This window comes from Delphinapterus leucas, chromosome 2 (assembly GCF_059928025.1).
Source record: "Delphinapterus leucas isolate spDelLeu-1000000601 "Yukka" chromosome 2, BTC_Dleu_Yukka2, whole genome shotgun sequence".
In the NCBI taxonomy this organism is placed as follows: Eukaryota; Metazoa; Chordata; class Mammalia; order Artiodactyla; family Monodontidae; genus Delphinapterus; species Delphinapterus leucas.
In genome coordinates, this window is record NC_143130.1 from 115,602,446 (window position 1) to 115,629,496 (window position 27,051).

Here is a 27,051-nt window from a genome sequence, read left to right on the forward strand (position 1 = left end):
GATCTAACCTGGAGAATGTTCCATGAGCAGTTGAGAAAAAAGTGTATTCTCTTATTTGGTGATGGAAAGTGCTATAGATATCAATTAAGTCCACCTTGTTTAATGTATCATTTAAAGCTTGTGTTTCCTTATTTATTTTCATTTTGGATGATCTGTCCATTGGTGAAAGTGGGATGTTAAAGTCCCCTACTATGATTGTGTTACTGTCAATTTCCCCTTTTATGGCTGTTAGTATTTGCCTTATGTATTGGGGTGCTCCTATGTTGGGTGCATAAATATTTACAATTGTTATATCTTCTTCTTGGATCGATCCCTTGATCATTATGTAGTGTCCTTCTTTGTCTCTTGTAATAGTCTTTATTTTAAAGTCAATTTTGTCTGATATGAGAATTGCTACTCCAGCTTTCTTTTGGTTTCCATTTGCATGGAATATCTTTTTCTATCCCCTTACTTTCAGTCTGTATGTGTCTTTAGGTCTGAAGTGGGTCTCTTGTCGACAGCATATATACGGGTTTTGTTTTTCTATGCATTCAGCCAGTCTATGTCTTTTGGTTGGAGCATTTAATACATTTACATTTAAGCTGTTTATCGATATGTATGTTCTTATTACCATTTTCTTAATTGTTTTGGGTTTGTTACTGTAGGTCTTTTCCTTCCCTTGTGTTTCGTGCCTAGAGAAGTTCCTTTAGCATTTGTTGTAAAGCTGCTTTGGTGTTGCTGATTTCTCTTAGCTTTTGCTTGTCTGTAAAGGTTTTAATTTCTCCATCAAATCTGAATGATATCCTTGCTGAGTAGAGTAATCTTGGTTGTAGGTTTTTCTCCTTCATCACATTAAATATGTCCTGCCACTCCCTTCTGGCTTGCAGAGTTTCTGCTGAAAGATCAGCTCTTAACCTTATGGGGATTCCCTTGTGTCTTATTTGTTGTTTTTCCCTTGCTGCTTTTAATATTTTTTCTTTGTATTTAAGTTTTGATAGTTTGATTAATATGTGTCTTGGCGTGTTTCTGCTTGAAATTGTCCTGTATGGGACTCTCTGTGCTTCCTGGACTTGATTAACTATTTCCTTTCCCATATTAGGGAAGTTTTCAACTATCATCTCTTCAAATATTTTCTCAGTCCCTTTCTTTTTCTCTTCTTTTCTGGGACCCTGTAATTCAAATGTTGGTGCGTTTAATGTTGTCCCAGATGTCTCTGAGCCTGTCCTCAGTTTTTTTCATTCTTTTTTCTTTATTCTGCTCTGCAGTAGTTATTTCCACTATTTTATCTTCCAGGTCACTTATCCGTTCTTCTGCCTCAGTTATTCTGCTATTGATCCCTTCTAGAGAATTTTTAAATTTCATTTCTTGTGTTGTTCGTCATTGTTTGTTTGCTCTTTAGTTCTTGTAGGTCCTTGTTAAACGTTTCTTGTATTTTCTCCATTCTATTTCCAAGATTCTGGATCATCTTTACTATCATTATTCTGAATTTTTTTCAGGTAGACTGCCTATTTCCTCTTCATTTGTTAGGTCTGGTGGGTTTTTGTCTTGCTTCTTCATCTGCTGTGTGTTTTTCTCTCTTCTCATTTTACTTACATTACTGTGTTTGGGGTCTCCTTTTTGCAGGCTGCAGGTTCGTAGTTCTTGTTGTTTTTGGTGTCTGTCCCCAGTGGCTAAGGTTGGTTCAGCGGGTGGTGTAGGCTTCCTGGTCTAGGATACTGGTGCCTGTGTTATGGTGGATGAGGCTGGATCTTGACTTTCTGGTGGGCAGGTCCACATCTGATGGTGTGTTTTGGGGTGTCTGTGGCCTTATTATGATTTTAGGCAGCCTCTCTACTAATGGAAGGGGTTTTGTTCCTGTCTTTCTAGTTGTTTGGCATATGGCGTCCAGCACTGTAGCTTGCTGGTTGTTGAGTGAAGCTGGGTCTTAGTGCTGAGATGGAGATCTCTGGGAGATTTTCGCTGTTTGATATTACATGGAGCTGGGAGGTGTCTTATGGACCAATGTCCTGAACTTGGCTCTCCCACCTCAGAGGCACAGCCCTGACGCCTGGCTGGAGCACGAAGAGCCTTTCATCCACACGGCTCAGAATAAAAGGGAGAAAAAATAGAAAGAAAGAAAGAAGGAAGGAAGGAAAGAAAGAAAGAAAGAAAGAAAGAAAGAAAGAAAGAAAGAAAGAAGATAAAGTAAAATATAGTTATTAAAATAAAATCTAAAAAATAATAATAATTATTATGTTTTTAACAACTTTATTGGAGTATAATTGCTTTACAATGGTGTGTTAGTTTCTGCTTTATAACAAAATGAATCAGTTATACATATACATATGTTCCCATATCTCTTCCCTCTTGCGTCTCCCTCCCTCCCACACTCCCTATCCCACCCCTCTAGGTGGTTACAAAGCACGGAGCTGATCTCCCTGTGCTATGCGGCAGCTTCCCACTAGCTCTCTACCTTACATATGGTAATGTATATATGTCCATGCCACTCTGTCACTTCGTCCCAGCTTACCCTTCCCCCACTGCATATCCTCAAGTCCATTCTCTAGTAGGTCTTTGTCTTTATTCCCATCTTGCCCCTAGGTTCTTCATGACTTTTTTTTTCCTTAGATTCCATATATATGTGTTAGCATATGGTATCTGTTTCTCTCTTTCTGACTTACTTCACTCGTATGACAGACTCTAGGCCCATCCATCTCACTACAAATAATTCAATTTCATTTCTTTTTATGGCTGAGAAATGTTCCATTGTATATATGTGCCACATCTTCTTTATCCATTCATCTCTCGATGGACACTTAGGTTGCTTCCATCTCCTGGCTATTTTAAAGAGAGCTGCAGTGAACATTGTGGTACATGACTCTTTATGAATTATGGTTTTCTCAGGGTATATGCCCAGTAGTGGTATTGCTGGTTCGTATGGTAGTTCTATTTGTAGTTTTTTAAGGAACCTCCGTACTGTTTTCCATAGTGGCTGTATCAATTTGCATTCCCACCGGCAGTGCAAGAGTGTTCCCTTTTCTCCACACCCTCTCCAGCATAAGTAAAAAACAAAATAAAACAAAAACGGACAGACAGAACCCTAGGAGAAGTGGTAAAAGCAAAGCTATACAGACAAAATCAAACACAGAAGCATACACATACACACTCACAAAAGAGAAAAAGGGATAAAAGTATATATATCTTTGTTCCCAAAGTACACCTCCTCAATTTGGGATGATTCGTTGTCTATTCAGTTATCCACAGATGCAGGGTACATCAAGTTGATGGTGGAGATTTAATCCGCTGCTCCTGAGGCTGCTGGGAGAGATTTCCCTTTCTCTTCTTTGTTTGCACAGTCCTGGGGTTCAGCTTTGTATTTGGACCCGCCTCTCTGTGTAGGTCGCCTGAGGGCATCTGTTCTTCGCTCAGACAGGACGGGGTTAAAGGAGCAGCTGATTCGGGGGTTCTGGCTCACTCAGGCTGGGGACAGGGAGGGGTACCGATGTGGGGCGAGCCTGTGGTGGCAGAGGCTGGAGTGACGTTGCACCAGCCTGCGGCTCGCCGTGCGTTCTCCCGGTGAAGTTGTCCCTGGATCCCGGGACCCTGGCAGTGGCAGGCTCCACAGGCTCCCGGGAGCGGAGGTGGGGATAGTGACCTGTACTCGCACACAGGCTTCTTGGTGGCAGCAGCAACAGCCTTAGCGTCCCATGCCCGTCTCTGGGGTCCGCGCTGATAACTGTGGCTCGCGCGCATCTCTGGAGCTGGTTTAAGCGGTGCACTTAATCCCCTCTCCTTGCGCACCAGGAAACAAAGAGGCAAAAAAAAGTCTCTTGCCTCTTCGGCAGCACCAGACCTTTTCCTGGACTCCCTCCCGGCTACGTGGTGCACTAACCCCTTCAGGCTGTGTTCATGCTGCCAGTCCTCTCCCTGCGATCCGACCTCCAAAGCCAAAGCCTCAGCTCCCAGCCCCGCCCGCCCCAGCGGGTGAGCGGACAAGCCTCTCGGGCTGGTGAGTGCTGGTCGGCACCGATCCTCTGTGCGGGAATCTCTCCACTTTGCCCTCAGCACCCCTGTTGCTGCGTTCTCCTCCGTGGCTCCAAAGCTCCCCCGCTCCGCCACCCGCAGTCTCCGCCCGCGAAGGGGCTTCCCAGTGTGTGGAAACCTTTCCTCCTTCACAGCTCCCTCCCACTGGTGCAGGTCTCGTCCCTATCCTTTTGTCTCTGTTTTTTCTTTTTTATTTGCCCTACCCAGGTACGTGGGGAGTTTCCTGGCTTTTGGGAGGTCTGAAGTCTTCTGCCAGCGTTCAGTAGGTGTTCTGTAGGAGTTGTTCCACGTGTAGATGTATTTCTGATGTATCTATGGGGAGAAAGGTGATCTCCACGTCTTACTCTTCCACCATCTTGAAGCTCATGCCTCTCCCATTTATTTTTGAGATTTCCCCCATGGTACTGTCATTTGTGTCCATCCATTTAAAAACAAATACTTGTGGAGTGTCTGTGTGTGGAGTGTCTGTGTGCCAAGGGACGCTAGATGCTGGGGATGTTGCAGTGAACAAGAGAGAGATGGTTGCTGCCCTCATGGGGCTTTCAGTCTAGTGTTCCAGTCTCCTCATCAAGCCTGTCCATTGCATTATGTGGTATAGGCATCTCTTATCTCCCTCAGGCCATGGCTGCCTTCACTACCACACTAGCCATGCCCTATTCTTGGGTACAAAGATCAGGATCTCCCCTTAATTCTGCACAGCATGGGAGAGACTGCTGAATGCTGTCATATGTATAGGATGGCACTTGTTACAATTGTCATGAATTATCTTCATATTTATTTGTTTAATATCTTCCAGTCTAGACTAATTATAAAGGTAGTGTCTGTGTCTACCTTATTTGTCATTGTTTTCCCTTGCCTAGCACAGTTTACAGAGCATATTAGGCATTCAAATACCTTGAGAGATCTGTTAGACTGTCAGGTTTAATAAGACTATTTAAGGTGAAGGAATAATGAAACAAACAAACAAAAAATACAAAAAGTATCCTAAAAGTTACTAGGTATGTGTCTTGGTTGGCTCAGGCTGCCATAACAATATATCATAGATATAGTGGCTTAAACAACAGAAATTTGTTTTCTCACAGTTCTGGAGGCTAAATCCAAGATCAACGTGCTGACCAATTCAGTTCCTGATGAGACCTCTCTTCCTGACTTGTAGATGGCTGCCTTCTTGCTATGTCCTCACATGGCAGAGAGAGAGAGAGAGAGAGAGAGAGAGAGAGAGAGAGAAAACGTGCTTGCACTCTCTGGTTTTTCTTCTTATAAGGACACTAATCCTGTTTGATTAGGGTCACACCCTATGACTTCATTTAACTATAATTACCTCCTTATAGGCCCTATCTGCAAATATAATCACATCGAGGGTTAAGGCTTCAACATGGATTTTTGGGGGGGGACACAGTTCAATTCATAGCAGTGTTGTTATCTTCAAAGCACATAGCTCCAGGGTACCTTCAGGGACCTTTTAGTGTACACCTGCCTAGTTTTTCTGGATGCTTCTATGTGGCAGAGGCCAGCTAACCATACACTGGAGTGCTCTACTTGTAAGAATCTAAGCATACTTCTCCCAAGACCCAAAAAGAGAACAAAGTTCCTCCCCTCCCAATCTATGGTTGGCTTTCTCTGTCCCTATTTTTTGTCCAAGTTTCTGTCTCATCCTAGTATTGGGAATATCCACTCCCTTTAGGTGAGCCTTTTTTTCAGTCCATAGCTCCCTTATGAAAAAAAGGAAAAAAAATTTCTAAAGTCTGCTCAAGCTCAACCTAACGTGAAAACCTTCCCTACCAAAAAGAATACTTATGTTGTAAATTTAAAACACCTACATTTAGGTTATTTCACATTGTTCTCCAAGGAAAATTGGTAGATGTAACCAAGGTACATTTAGATGTTTTTTTCAAAACGAAGGTTCTACCCACTCTGAAGGGAATTCAGGTCCCTGTATCTGGGCAAATAGAAGTGTTTCCAGCACTTAGATGGCAGCCTCTCTTCCACTACCTCTTCCCTTCAGATTTTACCCATCAAGGCTTGGAAAACCTCAGGAGTGGCCAGAACTCTCATTATACTTACATTGAGTCTGGTACTAAATCACACAGTGCAATATTTTAGTCTTTGAAGCTAGACTTCTGTATCTCTGAACCTTGACGGCTGGAGTAAAGGAAAACTCCTTTTCTAAAACTTCCAGAAATGTGTTTTCTCTGTATGTAATGGGTGGAAGCAGGAATAATATATGGAGCATAGTTCTTCTTTTTTCTGAAAGTCCTCTAGGTCAGATAGCTGTAATTAAAAAACCAACTCCTGGTTGCATGAAATAGCCTTGGTTACTGGTAAAGTCAACCAGGTTGACCCTGGAACAATGAGGTGGTTAGAGGCACTGACCCTAAGCCCTCGAAAATCTACTATAACTATAGTCGGTCCTCCATATCTGCAGTTCCACATCCATGGATTCAACCAACTATGGATCATGCAGTACTAAAGTACATATTTAGTGGAAAAAATCTGTGTGTAAGTGGGCCTGTTTAGTTCAAACCCATGTTGTTCATGGGTCCACTGTACTTCAGGCTGAGTGATGTTTTCTTTAATAACAGAACATAATGTTTCTTGAAGAAAAGGACAAATTTTTGAAAGTGTGTTTTTCTTTTTCACTGCTCTCCTCATTGATTGATTTATCTAGAATTTCTGCGGAGAATACTTGACACGACTAATAAGTGCTCTAAAGTCATTTAAGAAATCACCTAGGGGCTTTCATGGTGGCGCAGTGGTTAAGAATCTGCCTGCTAATGCAGGGGACATGGGTTTGAGCCCTGGTCCGGGAAGATCCCACATGCCGTGGAAGAACTAAGCCCGTGCGCCACAACTACTGAGCCTGCGCTCTAGAGCCTACGAGCCACAACTACTGAAGCCCGCACGCCTGGAGCCCATGCTCCGCAACAAGAGAAGCCACTGCAATGAGAAGCCCTTGCACTGCCATGAAGAGTAGCCTCCTGCTCGCGACAACTAGAGAAAGCCTGCAGCAACGGAAGACCCAACGCAGCCAAAAAATAAATAAATAAAATCTATTAAAAAAAAAAAAAAAAAAGAAACCACCTAGACCATTAACAGCTTAAAAACAAGAAATGAGTAAAATATAATTTTCAAATGGTGGAGTTCTGGATATTATCTTTTTGGTAATAATAGTAAAGATAACATTTATATAGTGCTTTAGAGTTTACAAAACATTTGCTAGGTTACCATTAGGTCTGTTTTAGGGCTGAGCACTCTGCTTAAGCCCAAGCTGGTAACCCTGAATCTCATCGTTCAAATAACTAGTGGGTATTTGTGGTGGGGGTGGGAGCATAGTTTTGGTTTTTCCCACCTCCAGCGCTGCCTCTGCTTGTGCTAGGTCACTCCATTCTCTCTGCCCTGCCATTACCTGCCCCAAGCATTTCTAGAGCTTTTGCTGCCTCTGGGACCAAAAAAAGATGAGGGAGTCTTTGCCACCAATGAAGAAAGAGCTGACCGTGAGATAACAATGTTACTTGACTGAACGCAAAATTATCAGCTCAGTCCTTGTACTTCTGTATCCATCCTGGCTCACCATCAGCCACTTGGTGGATATTTGCTAGTACACACCCATTTGATGCCACCAGATTCTGTATTTTTCCATTACCTAGCTGAGGGCCGCTGTTGGCAAATGCTGAGCTTGGCAAGTTAGGAATCTAGAGTCAGGAAATCCGTTCCTGGGTGAGCCAAGGGAAATTTCAAGACCTGTAAGCCCTGACCGGCCTTGGAGATGCGGTGATGAGATAGGTGATGGATTTTAAACCATGGACACTTTCTTCCAGTACCATTCCTGGAATTACTGCCCACATGCATCCCCTGCAGAGCAGAAGAGAACCTAAGCTTTCTACCCCTTGGGCTCTCTGCTCAGAAAGCTCTGAGCAAAATTGCTTCTCCGCTTGGAATTCAGCCAAATGGAACCTTCTTTGTGACCTCTGATTTCCTATCACTGAGGAAAGAGGAAAGTGCTGGGTTATGGAGAGCTCATTAGGCCTCTACAGAAAAAGGCTCCTGACATGTTTGTTCCCAAAGGGCAGATTGTTGCCCTTCATTCCCACGTTAATAAAAATACTGTCTAGTAGTGGTAAGTGAGAGTCTTCCTAATATATCTTATTTTAATTCCTTTGAGTTATTCCATTAGGTTGTTTATTTCTTGTTGTGTTGTCATTTTGATGTGCTGTGTTTCTTTGGCTGTACCGAGTCTGTATACGTGTATTTGGATAGGTGTGCTGGTGTCTTCATACATGTATTTGCTAACCAGAGTATGTGTTTTCCCCTTTGGAATTGCTCTTATTGGAAGGATGTTTCTTTATATGTGGTTCATGGTCAAGCTTTGCCTGCTTTTGGCTCTTTGTAATTGTTTTCTTTTTAAATATATACCAGGTATATATTATTATTATTATTATTTTTTGCTGTACGCGGGCCTCTCACTGCCGTGGCCTCTCCCGTTGCGGAGCACAGGCTCCGGACGCGCAGGCCCAGCAGCCATGGCCCACAAGCCCAGCCGCTCCGCGGCACGTGGGATCCTCCCGGACCGGGGCACGAACCCACGCCGCCTGCATCGGCAGGCGGACTCTCAACCACCGCACCACCAGGGAAGCCCCCAGGTATATATTATTAAATAAACTTCCTCCCCCATGTTCCCCAAGGGAATCCCTGCGTTAAAAACAAGGGCAAAAAGGAGGAAATTCCAATGCATCTATGCTTTTGGTTACTTTATCAAACAATAATTAAAATCTTCACCACAAAAAGAAAACCTAGATTGTGAGGATAGATGGGAGAATCCATCTGGTGTTTTAAGTTTATTTTCTTGGCTTCACTGTGGTCGCTCTCCCAACCTCTTCGTCCTTTTCCCCAAAGTACCTGGGACAGACTTGGGCCTCTCTTTCAGGTAGTTATCTAAGCCTTTCTGCTCATTCCCTGATACCCGAAAAACTGACTTCGAATCTGCAGGACTGGAGCCTCTTAAGATGTTGGGGTTTTGAGAGTCAGAGAAGAAGTTTCTAACCAAGGCTGAAGTTTGAGAGCACAGGTGCCTAGGATTCTTTCTCTTGAAGTATTGAATGAATCGGGCTCACCACTGTTCAGAATTCTCCCAGCTTCTTTCTTTAGCATCTTCCCCATTTAACGGTAGCATTGAGTTGCTGCATCTGATAACGGATGACAATTTACAGGACTGGTATGATGAAACCTGTATTTAACATCCATTAGCATTTGAGCTTCCTCAGCTTGCAGGGTTTGCTTAATTTCTTTTGACTCGATGCCTATAAATCAGTGCTTATTTGCATGAGAGACTTTATCTTAGTATGGGGATAGATGATCCACAGTGGAAGAAGGCATAGGCTGGGATAGCATTGCAGTGATTACTATTGCTGCCCTTACTACTATTGCTCTGTTATTGTTGCTGCTACCTGCTGCTCTAACAGTGATCCAGCTGGTGCTGCTGTGGCTGATTTTGCTCCTACTAGTATTGCTTCTTCTGCTGCTGCTACTAGTCACCGTTCACATATTCAGTTCTATGCCAGAAGCTGTAGGGATTTTTAAAAATTCATTTTCAAAGCCTTGAAGATGTTTGTAGTCTACGTAAGACTAACCTGAGAAATAATGGCTGGCAAACAAGCACAATATTTACCATTTACTTAGCACTAATATGTGCCAGATGCTTTCTATAATTAGCTCATTTCGTTATTTTGACTATTCTAAGAGATAGGTCTTACTGTTAACCTTTTTCAACAGATGAGAACATTATGTTTAGAGAGGGCAAGTAACTTGCCCATCATCACACAGTTAGTGAATGACAGACCTGGGATTTAAACCTAGGTCTGTTGGGCTCTAAAACCTTTGCCATTTTCACTGGGCTGGCCTGTAGACTTTAAATACAGAAAGCACATTCCCCATTATTATCTCAGGGAATCTCACAATAGCCCCCAGAAATGGCAGGGCATGTATCATGACAAAAACTGAAACACAGAGAAGATGAATGACCCTCAGAGCTAGTTACCAGGACTGAGACTCAAGGCTCTCAATTCCCAGCCCTGTGTTCTGCTTCCCTCTGGAGCCACAGTGTGTTTTACTGACTCTTTTTTTTTATAAAGCAACCCTTCAAATTAGCACGGACCCAAAGCCTGAAAATTAGGCCAGGGAAACAAGAGTTCTAGCAGTTATTGAGCTTGTACATCCTTGTAGCCTTGCCATGCCATGTACCTTGTGCAGCCACACTCTTTGATCAGTAGCGTTGTCTTTAAGCACCTTTGTTCCTTGAGCAGCATAGGCACTATAATGTGGAAATAAATGCCTGGGCTGTTCATATTTTCTATTTCTTCAGTCTTGGGAGCTTGTGTCTTTCTAAGAATTTGTTCATTTCTTCTAGGGGGTCCATTTTGTTGGCATATATATATGCTTGTTGTAGTAGTCTCTTATGATCCTTTGTATTTCTGTGGTGTCCATTGTAACTTCTCCTTTTTCATTTCTAATTTTATTCATTTGCACCCTCTCCCTTTTTTTCATGATGAGTCTGGCTAAAGGTTTATCAATTTTGTTTATCTTTTCAAAGAACCAGCTTTTAGTTTCATTGATCCTTTCTATTGTTTTCTTCATCTCTATTTCATTTATTTCTGATCTTATCTTTATGATTTCTTTCCTTGTACTAACTTTGAGTTTTGTTTGTACTTCTTTCTCTAGTTGCTTTAGGTGTAAGGTTAGGTTGCTAATTTGAGATTTTTCTTGTTTCCTGAGGTAAGATTGTATTTCTGTAAACTTCTCTCTTAGAACTGCTTTTGCTGCATCCCATAGGTTTTCGATTGTTGTACTTTATTTTCATTTATTTCTAGGTAATTTTTGATTCCATCTTGATTTCTTCAGTGGTCCATTGGTTGTTTAATAGCATATTGTTTAGCCTCCACATGTTTGTATATTTTACAGTTTTTTTTCTTGTTGTTGATTTCTAATCTCATAGTGTTGTGGTCGGAATAGATGCTTGATATGATTTCAATTTTCTTAAATTTACCGATGCTCACTTTGTGGTCCAGCATGTGATCTATCCTGGAGAATGTTCCATGTGCGCTTGAGAAGAATGTGTATTTTGCTGCTTTTGGATGGAATGCTTTATAAATATCAATTAAGTCCATCTGCTCTAATGTGTCATTTAAGGCCTGTGTTTCTTTATTGATTTTCTGTCTGGGTGATCTGTCCATTGATGAAAGTGGAGTGTTAAAGTCCCCTGCTATTATTGTGTTACTGTCAATTTCCCCTTTTATGGCTGTTAGCATTTGCTTTATGTATTGAGGTGCTCCTATGTTGGGTGCATATATATTTATGATTGCTATATCTTCTTGGATTGATCCGTTGATCATTATGTAGTAGTCTTCTTTGTCTCTTGTAACAGTCTTTATTTTAAAGTCTATTTTGTCTGATGTGAGTATTGCTACTCCAGCTTTCTTTTGAGGTCCATTTGCATGGAATAACTTTTTCCATCCCCTCACTTTCAGTCTGTATGTGTCACTAGATCTGAAGTGTGTCTCTTGTAGACAGCATATATATGGGTCTTGTTTTTGTATCCATTCAGCCCACTTGTGTCTTTTGGTTGGGGCATTTAATCTGTTTATGTTTAAGGTAATTATCAATCTGTATGTTCTTATTGCCATTTTGTTAATTGTTTTGGATTTGTTTTTGTAGGTCTTTTTTCTTAAAAAATAAAATTAGTATCTTACCGTATACCAAATAGGGTATTTGACTAATAATCAGTGACAATATAAATGTCCATCAACAGGAAAATGGATAAATGAATTTTGGGCTTCTCATGAAATGAAATACTTTACAGCAGTTAAAATGAATGTCCTAGAGCTATTTCTGTCTACCTGGATAGATATAAAAAATGTAATGTTGAGCAAAAAACCCCAACTTTATGCAGGGCCACCATTACATAAACTTTAAAACCAAATTTACAATACTGCATAATGTATATGGATGCATCAATATCTAGTAAACTTGTGGTAACATGCATAGGAATAATAAAAACTGAGTTTGTAATAGAAAAATGCCTGAGCTAGTGGCTGAATAGCTTAGATCTGGGTATTGCTTTGATCAACAAGAGTTTATTGAAAACTTAATACATGCCCATTAGTGTCAGATTGTACCAACAAAGTTTTGTTAGGCAAGACTTTTGCAATTGGTAGCCTCTAAAATGTGAGGGGCCAATTGGAAGCTCTTTAAGGCATAGTCTCCTCTTCATGATTTATACACAGCTAATTTATATTGTGGATTATTGGAGTGAGCATGGTCTCTCTTTTCCACTGCTGACTGAATTCTGGGTTGCTGCTGGGGAACCAAGTGGTCAAGGCAAGATGCCTGGAAAGGTCTTTTAATGAGGGAGTGCCTGTGTTCCAGAGATAAATATAAACATTTGGGGGATTATATTCAATATGCTGTGTCTTGGAGGTTAAGAGTACAGGCTCTGTCCAAAATATACAAACAGCTCATACAACTCAATAACAAAAAAGCAAACAACCCAATCAGAAAAGAGGCAGAAGACCTAAATAGACATTTCTCCAAAGAAGACATACAGATGGCCAATAGGCACATGAAAAAATGCTCAACATCGCTAATTATTAGAGAAATGCAAATCATAACTACAATGAGGTACCACCTTACACCAGTTAGAATGGCCATGATCAAAAATCTACAAAAAAAAAAAAATCTACAAATAACAAGTGCTGGAGAGGGTGTGGAGAAAAGGGAACCCTCCTACACTGCTGATGGCAATGTAAATTGGTATAGCCACTATGGAGAACAGCATGGAGGTTCCTCAAAAAACTAAAAATAGAGTTGCCATCTGATCCAGCAATCCTCTCCTGGGCATATATCCAGAGAAAAATAATTATATTATTTTCATATAATTTGAAAAGATATATGCACTCCAGTGTTCACAGCAGTGCTGTTTACAATAGCCAAGACATGGAAGTAACCTAAATGTCCATTGACAGAGGAATGCATAAAGAAGATGTGGTATATATACACAATGGAATATTACTCAGCCATAAAAAATAATAACATAATGCTATTTGCAGCAACATGGATGGACCTAGAGATAAATATACTAAGTGAAGTAAGTCAGAAAGAGAAAGACAAATACCATATGATATTACATATATGTGGAATCTAAAATATGATGCAGATGAACTTCTTTATGAATAGAAACAGACTCACAGATATAGAAAACAAACTTATGGTTACCAAAGAGGAAAGGGGAAGGAGAGGGATAAATTGGGAGTATGGGATTAACAGATACATATTATATAAGTAAAATCAGTAAACAATAAGGATTTACTGTGTAGCACAGGGAACTATATTCAATATCCTGTAATAAACCATAATGTAAAAGAATACGAAAAAAATACATATATATATATATGTATAACTGAATCACTTTGCTGTATGCCAGAAACTAACACAACATTGTAAATCAACTATACTTTAATTAAAAGAAAAAATAGTACAGGCTCTGTAGTCAGTCCACCCACCTGGATTCAAATCCTGGTTCTTCCACTTATAGCAGCAAGATCTTGAGCAACTCTTGGCCCCTCTGTTCCTTATCTGCAAAACGAGACTCAGTACCTTTCTCACAGGATTATTTAATGATTAAATGAATTAATACATACCCTAACCGTGCCTCTCACATAGTTAGCTATTATAAGAATAATAATTATAATTTTTCTCTCATTTATTCTTTCTTATTTCTCAAAAAGTAACTCATATTTGACTAAAATATTTGAATCCCTTACTCTGTATACCTTTGTTGTATATATGTCTCCTTAGTAATTTAAGCTGAGAGTATATTTTTATTTATTTATTAAATATTTATTTATTTGGCTGCGCTAGGTCTTAGCTGTAGCATGTGGGAACTTTGTTGCCACGTGCGGGATCTTCATTGTGTCATGTGGGATCTTCAGTTGTGGCATGTGAACTCTTAGTTGCAGCATGTAGGATCTAGTTCCTCTACCAGGGATCAAACCCAGGCTCCCTGCATTGGGACCGCGGAGTCTTAGCCACTGGACCACCAGGGAAGTCCAAGAGTGTATTTTTAAAAGATAGCTTTTAGATACAAAAAAAAGGGAGAACTATACCAATTTAGAGATTAATAGAAGAGCCCGTTTCTAGGAATTCCAGATGAGGATGTATTATAAAACTCTTAGAAGGATAGCCTTTAGAATATGCCTCTTCCTAGTTTAAAATTCTGAGTGGCTCCACATCCCCCTCACCCCCTAGACTGAGCCCTCTTTAAGGCACATTCAAGATCCTTTCATTCTACTTCTCTCATCTTGCATACTCCCCCTCACCTTCTGTAAGTCAAGTGAACAAGTAAAGTGTGGATCAGAACGAATATGTCACCCTTAGTAGAAAAACTCCGAAGTTCCTGTTCTAGCCACAGGAAGTGCATAGCGATCCTTCATGTACATTAAGTATATACTTATACTTCACATAGTGCAGCAAAGTTACTCTTAATTATTCACATATGAATTTTTTAGTTCAGCAGTTCTCAATCCTGACTGATCATTAGAATAACCTGGGGGGCTTTGAAAAATACATGTAACATCTCAAATATTATAGTAATATTTTTCTCCTCATTTAACAGTCCACAGTGGGTGTTTCGGTCGAAGAGCAGTTTTCTTCAACTGATGCTGCAGGGTGGTGCATCCTGGGCACGCAGGGGTTCCACCTCAGTCTCTCTCCCTGGTACCATCTGGTTTGCCGGAACTTTCTTCCCTTCCTCAGCAGAGTTTACCTCTTCTAAGTTCCATTTCTCCATAGAAATAGAATCTGGCTAATCTGATTAATTTGAGCTAATAATAATATTTTACATTTTATAAACACCGTACATTGTTAGTATCAATGAAAATGTTAATTAACGTCTACTGAGTGTCTGGTATATGCCAAGTACCATGCTAGACACTTCGATTCACACTAGAATGTCAGCTCCCCAAAGACAGAGATTCTGGTCTGTTTGTTGACTGATGCATGCCAAGCACCTAGAATGGTGCTAACTAAATATTGGTTGAAAAAAATGAATAGATAATCTTAATAATAACATTGAAAGGCAGAATTATTATCCCCATTTCCCAGAGGAAAAATGTGAAGCTTAGATAAATGCTTTGCCCAAGGACATACACTTAAGTGGGAGCAGAGCCTAGAAGAATTCAGGCTCCAAAACCTACATTCCTTCGCGCCTTTTCCCTTCCTTTGTGCCCCTTTCCCTTCCTGTTGCTTCTCCCCTTCCACTTTCCCCCATTTCCCTTGCTCTTTTCCTCCCCTCCTTTTTTCATTCCTTCTTCCCTTTTCCCTGCCCTTTTTTCTCTTCCTCATTCCCCTGTCCCTTTACTTACCTCTCTCCCTCTTTCTTTTCCTCTTTTTCTTCCTCCTCTTTTCCCTTCCAACATTTTCTTTTTCCCTTTCCCTTTACTCAGCTCCTCCTTTCCCTCTTCCTTTCTTATAACACTTACAAATACGGCATTTGCTTCTAGATTCTCATGGCACTGTTAGGTAAGCAGAGCAGTTACTCCTCATTTTACAGTTGAGGACTCTGAGAGAGGTTAATGCCTTGCCCGATTTCCCATGGCTGTTAGTGGTGGGGCTTCAACCTATTTGTCTTCCCACTCGTCTGCTTAGTGCCTGTCCCACAGCACGCACTGCCTTGCGGGTATCAGTGGCTGCGATGGCAGATGGTGACACCTCTCCTCCAAAACATTCATTAGCTTCCAACTGAGTGGAGTGGATTCTGAGGTAATTTAGGAACCAAAGCAGGTTTGTGAGGGAGACCATGGGGCAGGTGGGGCTTAGACTCTCCTCAGGTCCCACTGTCTGCATGACAGTTACTCATAAGGCTGTCTCCTATGAAGGAGACTCCAAAGCTGATTTCAAAGCCCACCAATACATGGGAGCCCACACAGCATCAGAAACAGTGCCTCAGAATGGTGCCACTTTGGCGGGGGGCGGGGGAGTGGGGTGGTGGTATTTACTTATTTTAAATCACCACTTGAAGTCCCAGATAGATAAATGGTGCTGGCTCATTTTTACTGTGACACATCATCTTTTTGTTCAGTCTAGCTCATCTCTTGTACTATTCGTGATACTCTACAGCACACCACTAACATTTTAAAACCTGAATGGCACATTATTAAAGTGCTGACCAACTACAGCAGGTACTATCTACAGTTATGCCACACTTCTTGGGTGTTTTAAGACATTAATCCAAGGGCCAGCACACCAACTAAAACAGGTCCTGAAGTATTTTGATCTTATATTAGTTAGGAAGCATACAAGATCCGGGTGTCTTTTTTCTTGTTGTTGTTATTTTCTCCCTCTATCCCCCAGCTTTATCAAGGTATAGTTGACAAATAAAATTGTAATATATTTAATTTGTACAATGTGATGATTTGCTATACATATACATTGTGAAATGATCACCACAATCAACTTAATTAACACATCTATCGCTTCACATGGTCACTGGGTTTTTGTTTTTTGGTTTCTTTGGTGAGAATGCATAAGGTCTATTGATACACTCTCAGCAGATTTCAAATATACAATACAGAATTATCAACTATAGTCACCATGCTGTACATTACATCCTCAGAACTTACTCATCTTATAATTGAAAGTGTGTACCCTTTGATCAATATCTTCCCCAAGGCCCTGGCAACCACCATTCTATTCTCTGAGTTAAAAAATTTTTTTTTCAGATTCCATTTATACCATACAGTATTTGTGTCTTTCTCAGGCTTATTACATTTAGCATGATGCCCTCCAGGTTCATCTGTGTTGTTACAAATGGCAGTATTTCCTTCCTTTTTATGGCTGAATGTATTTTATGTATATATATATATACACACACACACACACACACACACACACACTCATATGTGGAATGGGAGATATAAATCCCGTATATAGATACCTTCCATAGATTATATATGTCTTCCACATTTTCTTTATCCTTTCATCTTTTGATGGACACTTAGGTTGTTTGTATATTTTGGCTATTGTGAGTAATGCTGAAATGAACATTGGAGGGCAGATATCTCTTTGAGATAGTGATTTCATTTCCTTCGGATATATACCCAGAAGTAGGATTTATGGATCATACGGTAGTTCTATTTTTAATTTTTTGAAGAACCTCCATACTGTTTTCCATAGTGGCAGTACCAGTTTACATTCCCACGAACAGTGTATAAGGGCTCCCTTTTCTCCACATTCTGGACAATATTTGTTATCTATTGTCTTTTTGATGACAGACATCCTAGTAGGTGTGAAGTGATATCTCATTGTGGTTTTGATTTACATTTTCCTGATTAGTGAGGTTGAACATCTTTCATATACCTTTTGGCCATTTGTATGTCTTCTTTGGAAAAGTGTCTATTCAGATCCTTTGCCCATTTTTAAATTGGATTGTTGTTTTGCTATGAGTTGTAAGAATTCTTTTATATTTTGGATATTAAACCTTTATTGGATATATGGTTTGCAAATATTTTCTTCTTTCTTGATTGTTTCCTTTGCTGTGCAGAAACTTTTTAGTTTGATGTAGTCTCATTTATTTTTGCTTTTGTTGTCTGTACTTTTGATGTTGTATCCAGAAAATTACCGCCAAGACCAATATCAAGGAGCTTTTCCCCTATATTTTCTTCTGAGAATTTTATGGTTTCAGGTCTTTTCCTTAAGTCTTCAATCCATTTTGAATTTATTTTTGTGTATGATATAAGATAAGGGCACAATTTCATTCTTCTGCATGTGGATATCCAGTTTTCCCAGCTCCACTTACTGAAGAGGCTATCTTTTCCCATTTTGTGTTCTTGGTGCCTTTGTTGAAAGTTAGTTGACCACATATGCATGGGTTTGTTTTGGGTCTCTCTATTCTGTTCCATTGATCTATGTGTTTTATTTTTATGCCAGTACCACACTGTTTTGCTTTCTATAGCCTTGTATGATAGTTTGAAATCAGGAAGTGTGATGCCTCCAGCTTTGTTCTTCTTGCTCAAGATTGCTTTAGTTATTTGTGATCTTTTTTGGTTCCATGCAAATTTTAGGGTTGTTTTTCTATTTCTGTAAAAAATGCACTGGCATTTTGATAGAGATTAAATTGAATCTGAAAATTGCTTTGAGTATTACGGACATTTTAACAATGTTATTTATTCTAATCCATGAATATGGGCTACCTTTCCATTTATGTGTGTCTTCATTAATTCCTTTCATCAATCAGTGTTTTATAATTTTCAGTGCACTGATCTCTCACCTTCCTGGGTTAAATTTACTACTAAGTATTTTATTCTTTTTGACTCCATTGTAAATAGGATTGTTTTCTTAATTTTTCTTTTGTTATAGGTATATAGAAACACAACTTAGTTTTGAGGAGCTGGGATCTTAATCTGTTTGGGCTGCTATAACAGAAATACCATAGACTGGGTAGTTTATAAAAAACAGACATTAATTTCACACAGTTGTGGAGTCTGGGAAGTCCAAGATCAAGGGGCTGGAAGATTCTGTGTTTGGTGAGAACCCACTTCCTGGTTCATAGACAATGCTCTTTGCTTTGTCCTCACATGGTAAAAGGGGTCAAGGGAGCTTTTTGGGGCCTCTTTTGTAAGGGCGCTAATCCCATTTATGAGCGATCCACCTTCATCACCTGGTCACTTCTCAAAAGTTCCATTTCTTGATACCATTACCTTGGGGGTTAGGATTTCAGCCTGTGAATTCTGGCGGGATACACATATTCAGTCCATAGCACCGAGCAAGCACTATAAACATAGAGCTAGGTAAAGCAATGCTTTTATTACTTGACTTTATTGTTTTGTATGTTATCTCAGTGTATTTATTATGGTGTATATTCTTTTTGTGACATGTATACTTATGAATATTTTAGATTTACTTTTATGTTTGTGTCTGTGTAATCTTTTTCAAAAGAATTCCATGAAGCAATAATATTTTGTATTATGGTGAAATGTTTTTATAATAAATACATTTTGATAGAATGTTTAGACCAGCAGTAAATTAATACATTTGAAAGTAAAATATTATCACTGGCTAGAGTAAGAGGGAAATATTGGTATTATGTGCAAAAGCTCATTCTCATGTTTTCAAGTCAATATGTGTATGTGTTTATATGCATGTATATTTATGATTGACTGGTGGTTTGGGAGTTTCTAATTGCATGTCTTTAGCTGGCCAGGATCAAGTCTCTGAGTTTGACAAACTCATGTAAAGAAGCATTTACTAGGCAATGTACACGACAAGTGTTTGCTACACAACCTACTCTGCTCTGGAAGACTTAGTCTTTGCCCTGAAGATGCTTGAAGTTGTTTCCATGACAGACATGCGTCCAGTTAATGGAATATAAGGCAGCCTGATATAACGACTCAGATGTAAAGCAAAATGGATACTTGTAATCGGCTGAACATTTCAGCTCTCTTGTTTGTTTCATAGCACTCTAGCAAATGAAGATAACTTTACCAATGGTGTGTAACTCTGTACTTTATATAGAGCTGATTTTTAAGAGTACATTTACTAAATTGGATTATTCACTAAAAAAAATGTTTGTACCTTGTAAAACAAATCTCTTTTATCAGAGCTACTTGTAACTTTGATTTAGTGAGCCCTTTAACATATTATTTACTGTAGGAATTTTACATATGAAGGTATGATGTAATTTGTTTCTTTTCCATAGAAAAGAATCACTTTTTCTAACTAAAGTTATCTCAGGAAACTCCATATTTCTAGAATGCATTATGCTTATGCCAGGTTAGTTATTTTAATGTAAATGAGGGTTAGTTATTTTATTCATGATTTTTCTCAGGTAAGGGGAGGAATCTAGTTTTTTAAAAGACCGTGTGGGCTGAAAATGCTATGTTAATTAAAAGACTCAGTCGTAAATAACTTGAAACAGGTATCATGATCACTATTCCTTCTGTCTCTGATGACACATATTAAATGTTTGTTTGCTGGCTTGCGTTATGATTTTTGGTCAGATTTTCTTAGTAGCAAATTACTTTTTGTTATTTTAGGCAGCAAAAGGAAGGGGAAAAGATTTACACATGTAAGCCTTAGTAAAATCTTATAACATTTCAAACTCTGCTGTGATAAGGAGAAAGCTGTTAGGAAATTTTTCTTTGCCTGGAATGGAAACAATGTTACTTTAACAAAAAAGAAATTAAGAAGGACTTGTTAGGGGATTACTTATGCCTAGGAGTGCACTAAAGGTTATGGGGGAATCAAAAGTAGCGCAAGACATTGGTAGTACCCTAAAGAGCTGTTTACTTGAGTAGATAAGATTAAGACCTATGAAAAAATTGAGTACTACAACAGGAAAGCCCCAGAAATGCCAGTGCAAAGTTTAAACAGCACATAAACCCTCATCATATGTTGGTCCTGATATATATAGGTATTTCCTTTACCTATATAACTCAGCACAACTGGACTTCCACCGGCACATTAAAGCCACTTGGTTTTATGTCAAATGTTTTTGTTTGGCGTTAAATCTAGTGAAGCAGCAAACCATATTAACTCTAAAGTCGGGCAAGAGAAAATCTTAAATTCAGAAGATGACAGGGAGACCTTTGAACAGGTTGGGGCCAGTTTCTTTGGCGAAAATCACCCCAAGGTTTGCTTCAGGTTCCAAATTGAGGTGTTCAATCAGGAGCTAATCCATCCTCCCTGGGCTTTTGGAGGCTTTTTGGCCTTTGCTGATGGGAATTTTGCCTGGGAAAGGACAGAGGAATGGGGCTTAAGCTGATTGGAGTATGTAGTCACTGTCAAGTCTGGGAATGTCCAGGAGAAAAGATGAATAATGCATTGCGCCTTCCTTGTGAGGGGGTCTTGCCAGCTCTGGCCCTGACCCTAACCCTTTGAGGGGTCTCACTGTTCAGTCTCATGCACCACTCCAGAGCCCAAGCTTTTTTTTTTTCTTCCAAGTACACTTCATGCTAATGGTGCCAATTTATGCCTTACACAGTTTCTTCAATGATTGGATCAGTTAGGGCTCTGTTTACTGTGACTGAAACCCCAAAACATACTGGCTGAAGCAGAAAAGGGGCTTTTTGGCTCTTATAACCTACAGAGTCAGAGTAGGGCTGATTTCTGGCCCAAGCAGTGTCATCAGAACTCAGTTTCTTTTCTCTCAACTTATCTCAGCCCTCCCTCTGTTGGCTTAGACAGATTCTTCACTCATGAATACAAAATGGATGAGCTACTTCAGATTTGACACCCTTTCAAAACCAGGAGCCAACAGTGATTTCTTTAAAATGTCTCACTGTATCTTATTGGCTTCAGTGGGGTCTCATATCATCTTTGAACTAATTTCTGTATGTCTGGGGATGGAACAAGCTTATTGGCTTAAGACTGAGTGGCATTCTGCATTCCTTGGTTGGATTCCCACCCAAAGCATATAAGTTAGAATGTGGAAGAGGTAATGTCTGAGAGGAAATAATAAATCCAGACATTAGCTAACTACAATAATAACTGAGCTTATTATTAATATTATGGTTGCAAATTCTATTCTGATCACCCATGATTAACATCTGTGTGGTTATCTAAAAAAAGTAGAAGGGATGGTGTGCATTTGACAACAGTAAGAGCCACAAATGACCACTGTAATTTGGTGTCCAAATATTTTTGGCCAGCAAATGTTCTCAGAAAGTATATAGTGTACTGATTAAAACAGCATCTACAGCCAGCATGGGTATATGGTCATGTAGGCCTGTGGTTAGAGTGCTTGAGTATTTGTATATTTTGTGAACGAAGGTCAATTTTGAAGCCAGAATTCCAGAATTGGGCATTGTTGGTAAAGGATTAACTAAACCCCTTCTCCTTCTGCATAAGATTTCAACCTTTGGTTAATTCTGTAGCTCTGTTCTCCTGGAAACCTGAAAATAATAAAATGTCAACAGTATAGCCAAGTAACATTGCTTAGGGTAGAAATGACCCTTGGCTAGTAAGAATGGCCACCTGGAAGTAGGAGAGTTTCCTTGGTAAGGCCCTGACTCTGTTCTCCAAGAGGAGGTGTTTATGCATTCTGCCCATGGCCCTGGCTCTGTCCTCTGGGAGGACCCCTTGTCGAAGTGAGTAGTGAGGGGTAAGCCCGCATTGGTAGCTGTGCAGACCTTGTAAGCCATTTCCTAACCATCTTATTCCAGAGTCCAGAATCTTACTGGACCTACAGGCGAGAGCTGAATAGCCTCCCCTGACTGGGGTGAGTGGGCTGTTAACGACAATATTAACAAAGGTTCCGCTTTTGGTTTCCAAATGCTTTTATAAACATTAGTGCATGCAATCCTCAAAACAACACCACAAATTGAGGATTTGGAGGTAGTGAGAAAGGCCATTAGGAAATTCAAGGTGAATTACTACAGCCCCATTCACACAGCAAGAAAATACTTCATGACTTGCTTCTGCTTTATGGGTCCACTTTTTATTAGGCCATTTTGGGGGCCAGTAATTCAGCCACTTCAGGTTGTTAAAAGTCTGACTTGGCCTCAGAATTGATGAGACATCCATCTCTTCCCACCAAACCAATGACATTTTTCTGGCAAAGGAAACTCATACTGAGAAGCCATAATCAAGTCTGGAACACCTGATCCCACCCTCTTCTCTCCCTTTTATAGAACCGTAGATTTCAGTTATGGAAAGGCTTATAATATTGTTATAGAGCCATGACTTTCACTCCATCTTCCCCAGTGGCTGAGGGTTTCATCAGAGTGCCTTCAGAGGTCAAATCATAGCAGGTGAGATGGGGCATGGGGTTGAGAAGAGCTCGTCAAACTTGGCTCTGGGCTTCTTATCCCCTCTCACCCAGGGCAGCCCAGCTTTGGTCTGTATCATTAGAAGATAGGGTTCCACGACTAACAAAAAACTTGAAAACCATGGTTATTAGCTAAATCCATCATCTCTGCAGGTGAAAAACTTGAGGCCCAGAGAGGTTAATTGATTGACCTGACGTTACACAGATGCTCACTGGAGGAACTGGCATTAACACTTGGGTTTCCTGAATCCCAGATCAGTGCTCTTTACACTGGAGTGGCTGCCTGTTACTTCCCTTGGTGTGGCATGTGGCCTAAGATAAAGGGTGGGAGTCAGGCTCTGCGCATGACTGAGAGCATGGATGACTTGGGCAGGCAGCTTCACATCTTGCTCTTGGCCTCTCAATTCCTCATTAGGTGAAGCAAGAATAATCCTGGCTTTGCATCAGGGAGGGGATGCTCTGTGCATAGCTGATGGTGCACCCTGCTAGGATCTTGGCGTCTTTCAGGCATTTTATCAGCCCCCATTTACCAAGCCACTGCCTGAATTCCTTCTGCTATTTCATCTCCCCATCCCCCATGCTGCTGGTTAACAATGCCATTTAAAATCTCAAGTAGGAGGGGACGACATAATTGTCTCATTAGATTTGGGGGTTTTAGAATGTTGTTCTTCCCCAGAGTTGTGCAGATAGAGTGGATGTATGTAGGTCAGCTTGATTCTCTCTCTATCCGTGGTCTGAGAGTATTAAATATGCAAGAGATGGCTGCTTTGTCCATGTCTCCTTCTCCCCAGTTCGCATCACATAATGTTTGTTTCTGCTCAGGAGTGGAAAGAAATGATTGCTTTAGATTTGCTTTTCTTTTACGAACTACAGAAATACCTCACTATGTCTTATCTAAATGTGGCTTTTCACACAGTTTCAGCTTTTGTGGGGGGAGGGCTGTGAGTAATTTCCTCCTGTGTGTCTCATTGCCCCATAGAGAGGAAAACAGAACCCCAATGTTTGGAATGCCAATGATTTGGAAGTTTCTAGCAGGTCTGCCATTTGTTCCAACTACCAGGTTTGGTCCCAGAAAAAGACTCTTGCATTTTGGCTCTGAGTGGTAGGGGTTCTCTGCATGTCAAAGGAAGGGGCCCGAGAAGTTGAAGGTGATGTGGTGTGCCCCCTAGATTCTAAACCTCCTTCCATGTGCCTATCCAATGCTCAAGTGAGAGCTGGGGCTAGTCTGCATGAGAAGGTTCTGTGTCACGTGTCATGTGTCTGGGTTGGTGTCCATCAGTGGAAATGATTAGGACAGACTTTGTTGGTAGGAGTTTGTCCATATTCTGAGAATTAAACCCTATTTTCTTTAGAATTAGAGTCACTTTCTCAGCTGTTTATATTCCATTTTTAATTTTTTTTTCTGTTCCTTGCTTTGTTCTTTTCATCTTTGACAAATGAGAAAAATTCTTTTTAATAACTTTTTTAAAAAGTAATTGAAATGCTGTCCAGAGAGGAAAAAGTAATCAAATTGCCTAACAGAGAAACATTGTCCATTTGAGTTTTTATTTGTTTTAGCACTAAATCTAATTCCCCCCTCCCCTTTTTCTAAGTGTGTAACAACAAAGTAGGAGGTTATTTTTATTTTTTCCAAAATGACTTCAGGGAAATCCCTTTTAAACCTATGGATTTTAGCCCAATGAGGGATCCTCTTCCTTTGATCTAAATTTTGCATATTGTCTGTTTCTTACAGGGCTTCCGTATTGTCTCAGGCTCCACTGGAAATGCAGCAAGGATTCCTAGCACATCCCAGTTGCCATAGCAACAGCAGTCTTTCCCATAATGAGCTGCATCATCTGAACTGATGTCACAGCATCATGCAGCAGGTCAAACAAGGCATCTCCTAGTATTGCATCCTACAGATGTGCTGTAAACATCAAAAGAAGGCGGTGGGAGCAGGAGATGGTGAGTGTTAAATGTCTGGGCCTTAATTTTATGGCTGTTTTCTTGGTTAGTCGGTGTCTGCTAAGGCGGTGATGGGGGGATGTTGTCTGCTTAAAATGGACTAGGGAAAGAAGGGCTGTTTTACCTAAATCTGTTTTCAGGCTGCTGGGTTAAGACAAAGGCCTATAAGAGTCATAGAGGGATCAAAATATGTGGAATTATTCTTGTTCTATCTCTGCCTGTTATTTTTAGTGTTCTCATGGAATTTTTCATAAACATAAGATATTTTTCTGTTGCAAAACCCCAAATAGGCTCTAAATTGAGCAGTTCACAGTATTTAAAGATTGTAAAGATACCTATTTCTTTTTTATGGGGAGAGCTCATTGGTCCCCTATTTGTTCTTGTGATTTATGAAATATTAAGTGATTTACAGTATGAAATTCAGTATTTACCTCGGTTGGGTTTCAGTTTCTTCATGGCAAGGAACGAATGCTGAATAAGCATTTGACATAGCCCTGATGTGAAAGGGGATCTCTTGAATGTTCAAGACAGAATTTTTTAAAAACATGGAGACCCAAACAAAATGAAATTACTTGAGCCTATTGATTTACATGGTAGTCCTTTGACCCATGTCCTTCATAGTTAGTTGAAAGACTGCCACAATATTTTTTCATCTCTAGCTAGTCCTCAAAATAGCTGGAGTTATCTGCAGGCTGACTTGTAACAAGTCTCCTCTCTGCGGCAGTTGCAGTGAAAGGTAACCCTATGGAGAGCCTCTGCAAGTGGCAATGGTGTTGCTACCTCTTGCTTAACTTTAACCAGAATCTGATAAGATGAATAAATAGCAGAGTCCCCAGTGATGGTGGCGAATACAGATCTCTGGGCTCAGTCATAACCTCAACTCAATTCTGAAACTCTATGTAAACACGTATGGTGCTTATTTCAACTCCTAGCTCTGTCTTTAGGCCTCTTCATTATTATTATTATTTTTTTTCTAAAAATTATGACCTGACGTTATCAGATAAGGAGCAGTGAGTTGTCTTTTGTTTTGGGCAATGGATTTCCCCGGTGCAGCTGATTGCTACTAAGGGAAGGAAAGGAGGAGGTGCATGTCAGTCCAATGGATCAGCGTGTCCACTTGGGATCAGGGAGTGGTCTTTGGCTCAGTGCTGCCAAGCTGATAGTTTTTATTTGAAAAGTCGTACGGGAATGAATGGCAACCCTTGAGTTCCTCTTCTTTGAGGCTGTTTATTGAGCCTAAAAGACATGTATCACAGGAAGCAGGAAAAGCAATACCTCTTGCTAGCTTGGAGTGATTTGTTTTTTTTGTTGTTTTGTGGGTTTTTTTTGCACAGAGTCGAGCCTATTGGTCCCATTAGGCGCTAGCTGGGATGAAAGATCTTGGATTTAATTAGTTTGTTTATACACATCACACACATGCTGCTCTTGGTCCTTTAAGTTTATGTGCCTGACATGCAGCTGTTTGGGATGGGAGAGGTCAGCTCAGCCTGGCTTTATCGCAGGCACTTAGGAGCATGGGTTCATTGCCTGCTTTTTTTATGTCGTAAAATGTGAACAGAAAGCTCTGCTGGGACTTCTGGGTGTGAATACAGCTAAGTCAGAAGCTCTAAGGTGACAGGGAGGAGTGCTAGATGGTGATGGGGGAGGGGAAAGTGCATCTAGTGGCTAGATTATGGGTCTAGAGAAAATCACTCAGTGGCCATTGGAATTCATTTAAAGTATTACTTGCAAGGAAAAGCAATGAAGAAAGACTTGCTTTGGTAACATAAATTGCTAGGAATAAAAATAACCAAAGGTAGCATTTTAAGGAGTTTCCTATTTGCTTAATTTTTGTTTCTTTTGTCTAACAGTGCTCTCAGCTGCTTCATCATGGGTGATTTGTACCATTACTGGAAGTCGCAGAAGCCAGATTCCTTAAAGGCAATGATAGGAAAAGTGGAGTCATGCTTTGAGGGTGGGGAAGGCGCTGGAGGGTGTGGGCTGATGCAGTTATCTGGTAGAATCTCCTTCCAGTTTAGAGGAGCCTGTGATCTCTCCTCACCTCTGCAAATGTTCAAAATGCTTTTGTAGTTCCCCAACTTTATGCTTTTGTTCTCTTTTTGCTCTAGGAGAACAAAGCCCTAGTAACGGGAGCTGTCATCCTGGGTGCTCGTTTTCTTTGCAGAGGGCCACAGCCTGTGCTGCTCTCTGATTAGCTGTGTGTCTTAATTACTGGCTAAGGCTATTTCAGTTGTCTTAGTTTAATATATCCCCAAGGGGTGGATGGGGTGTGTGTGTGTATGGGGGAAGGGAGA

General features: G+C 40.3%; 1 protein-coding gene across 1 annotated transcript in view; it reads left to right on the plus strand.

Moving 5' to 3' along the window:
* AKAP6 (A-kinase anchoring protein 6) overlaps positions 1-27,051 on the plus strand; it is a 607,123-nt gene that overhangs the window by 84,275 nt on the left and 495,797 nt on the right. Inside the window, exon 3 of the mRNA XM_089907589.1 lies at positions 24,546-24,757. The gene's annotated coding sequence lies outside the window, so the exon portion shown is untranslated. The remainder of the gene's footprint in view (positions 1-24,545; positions 24,758-27,051) is intronic.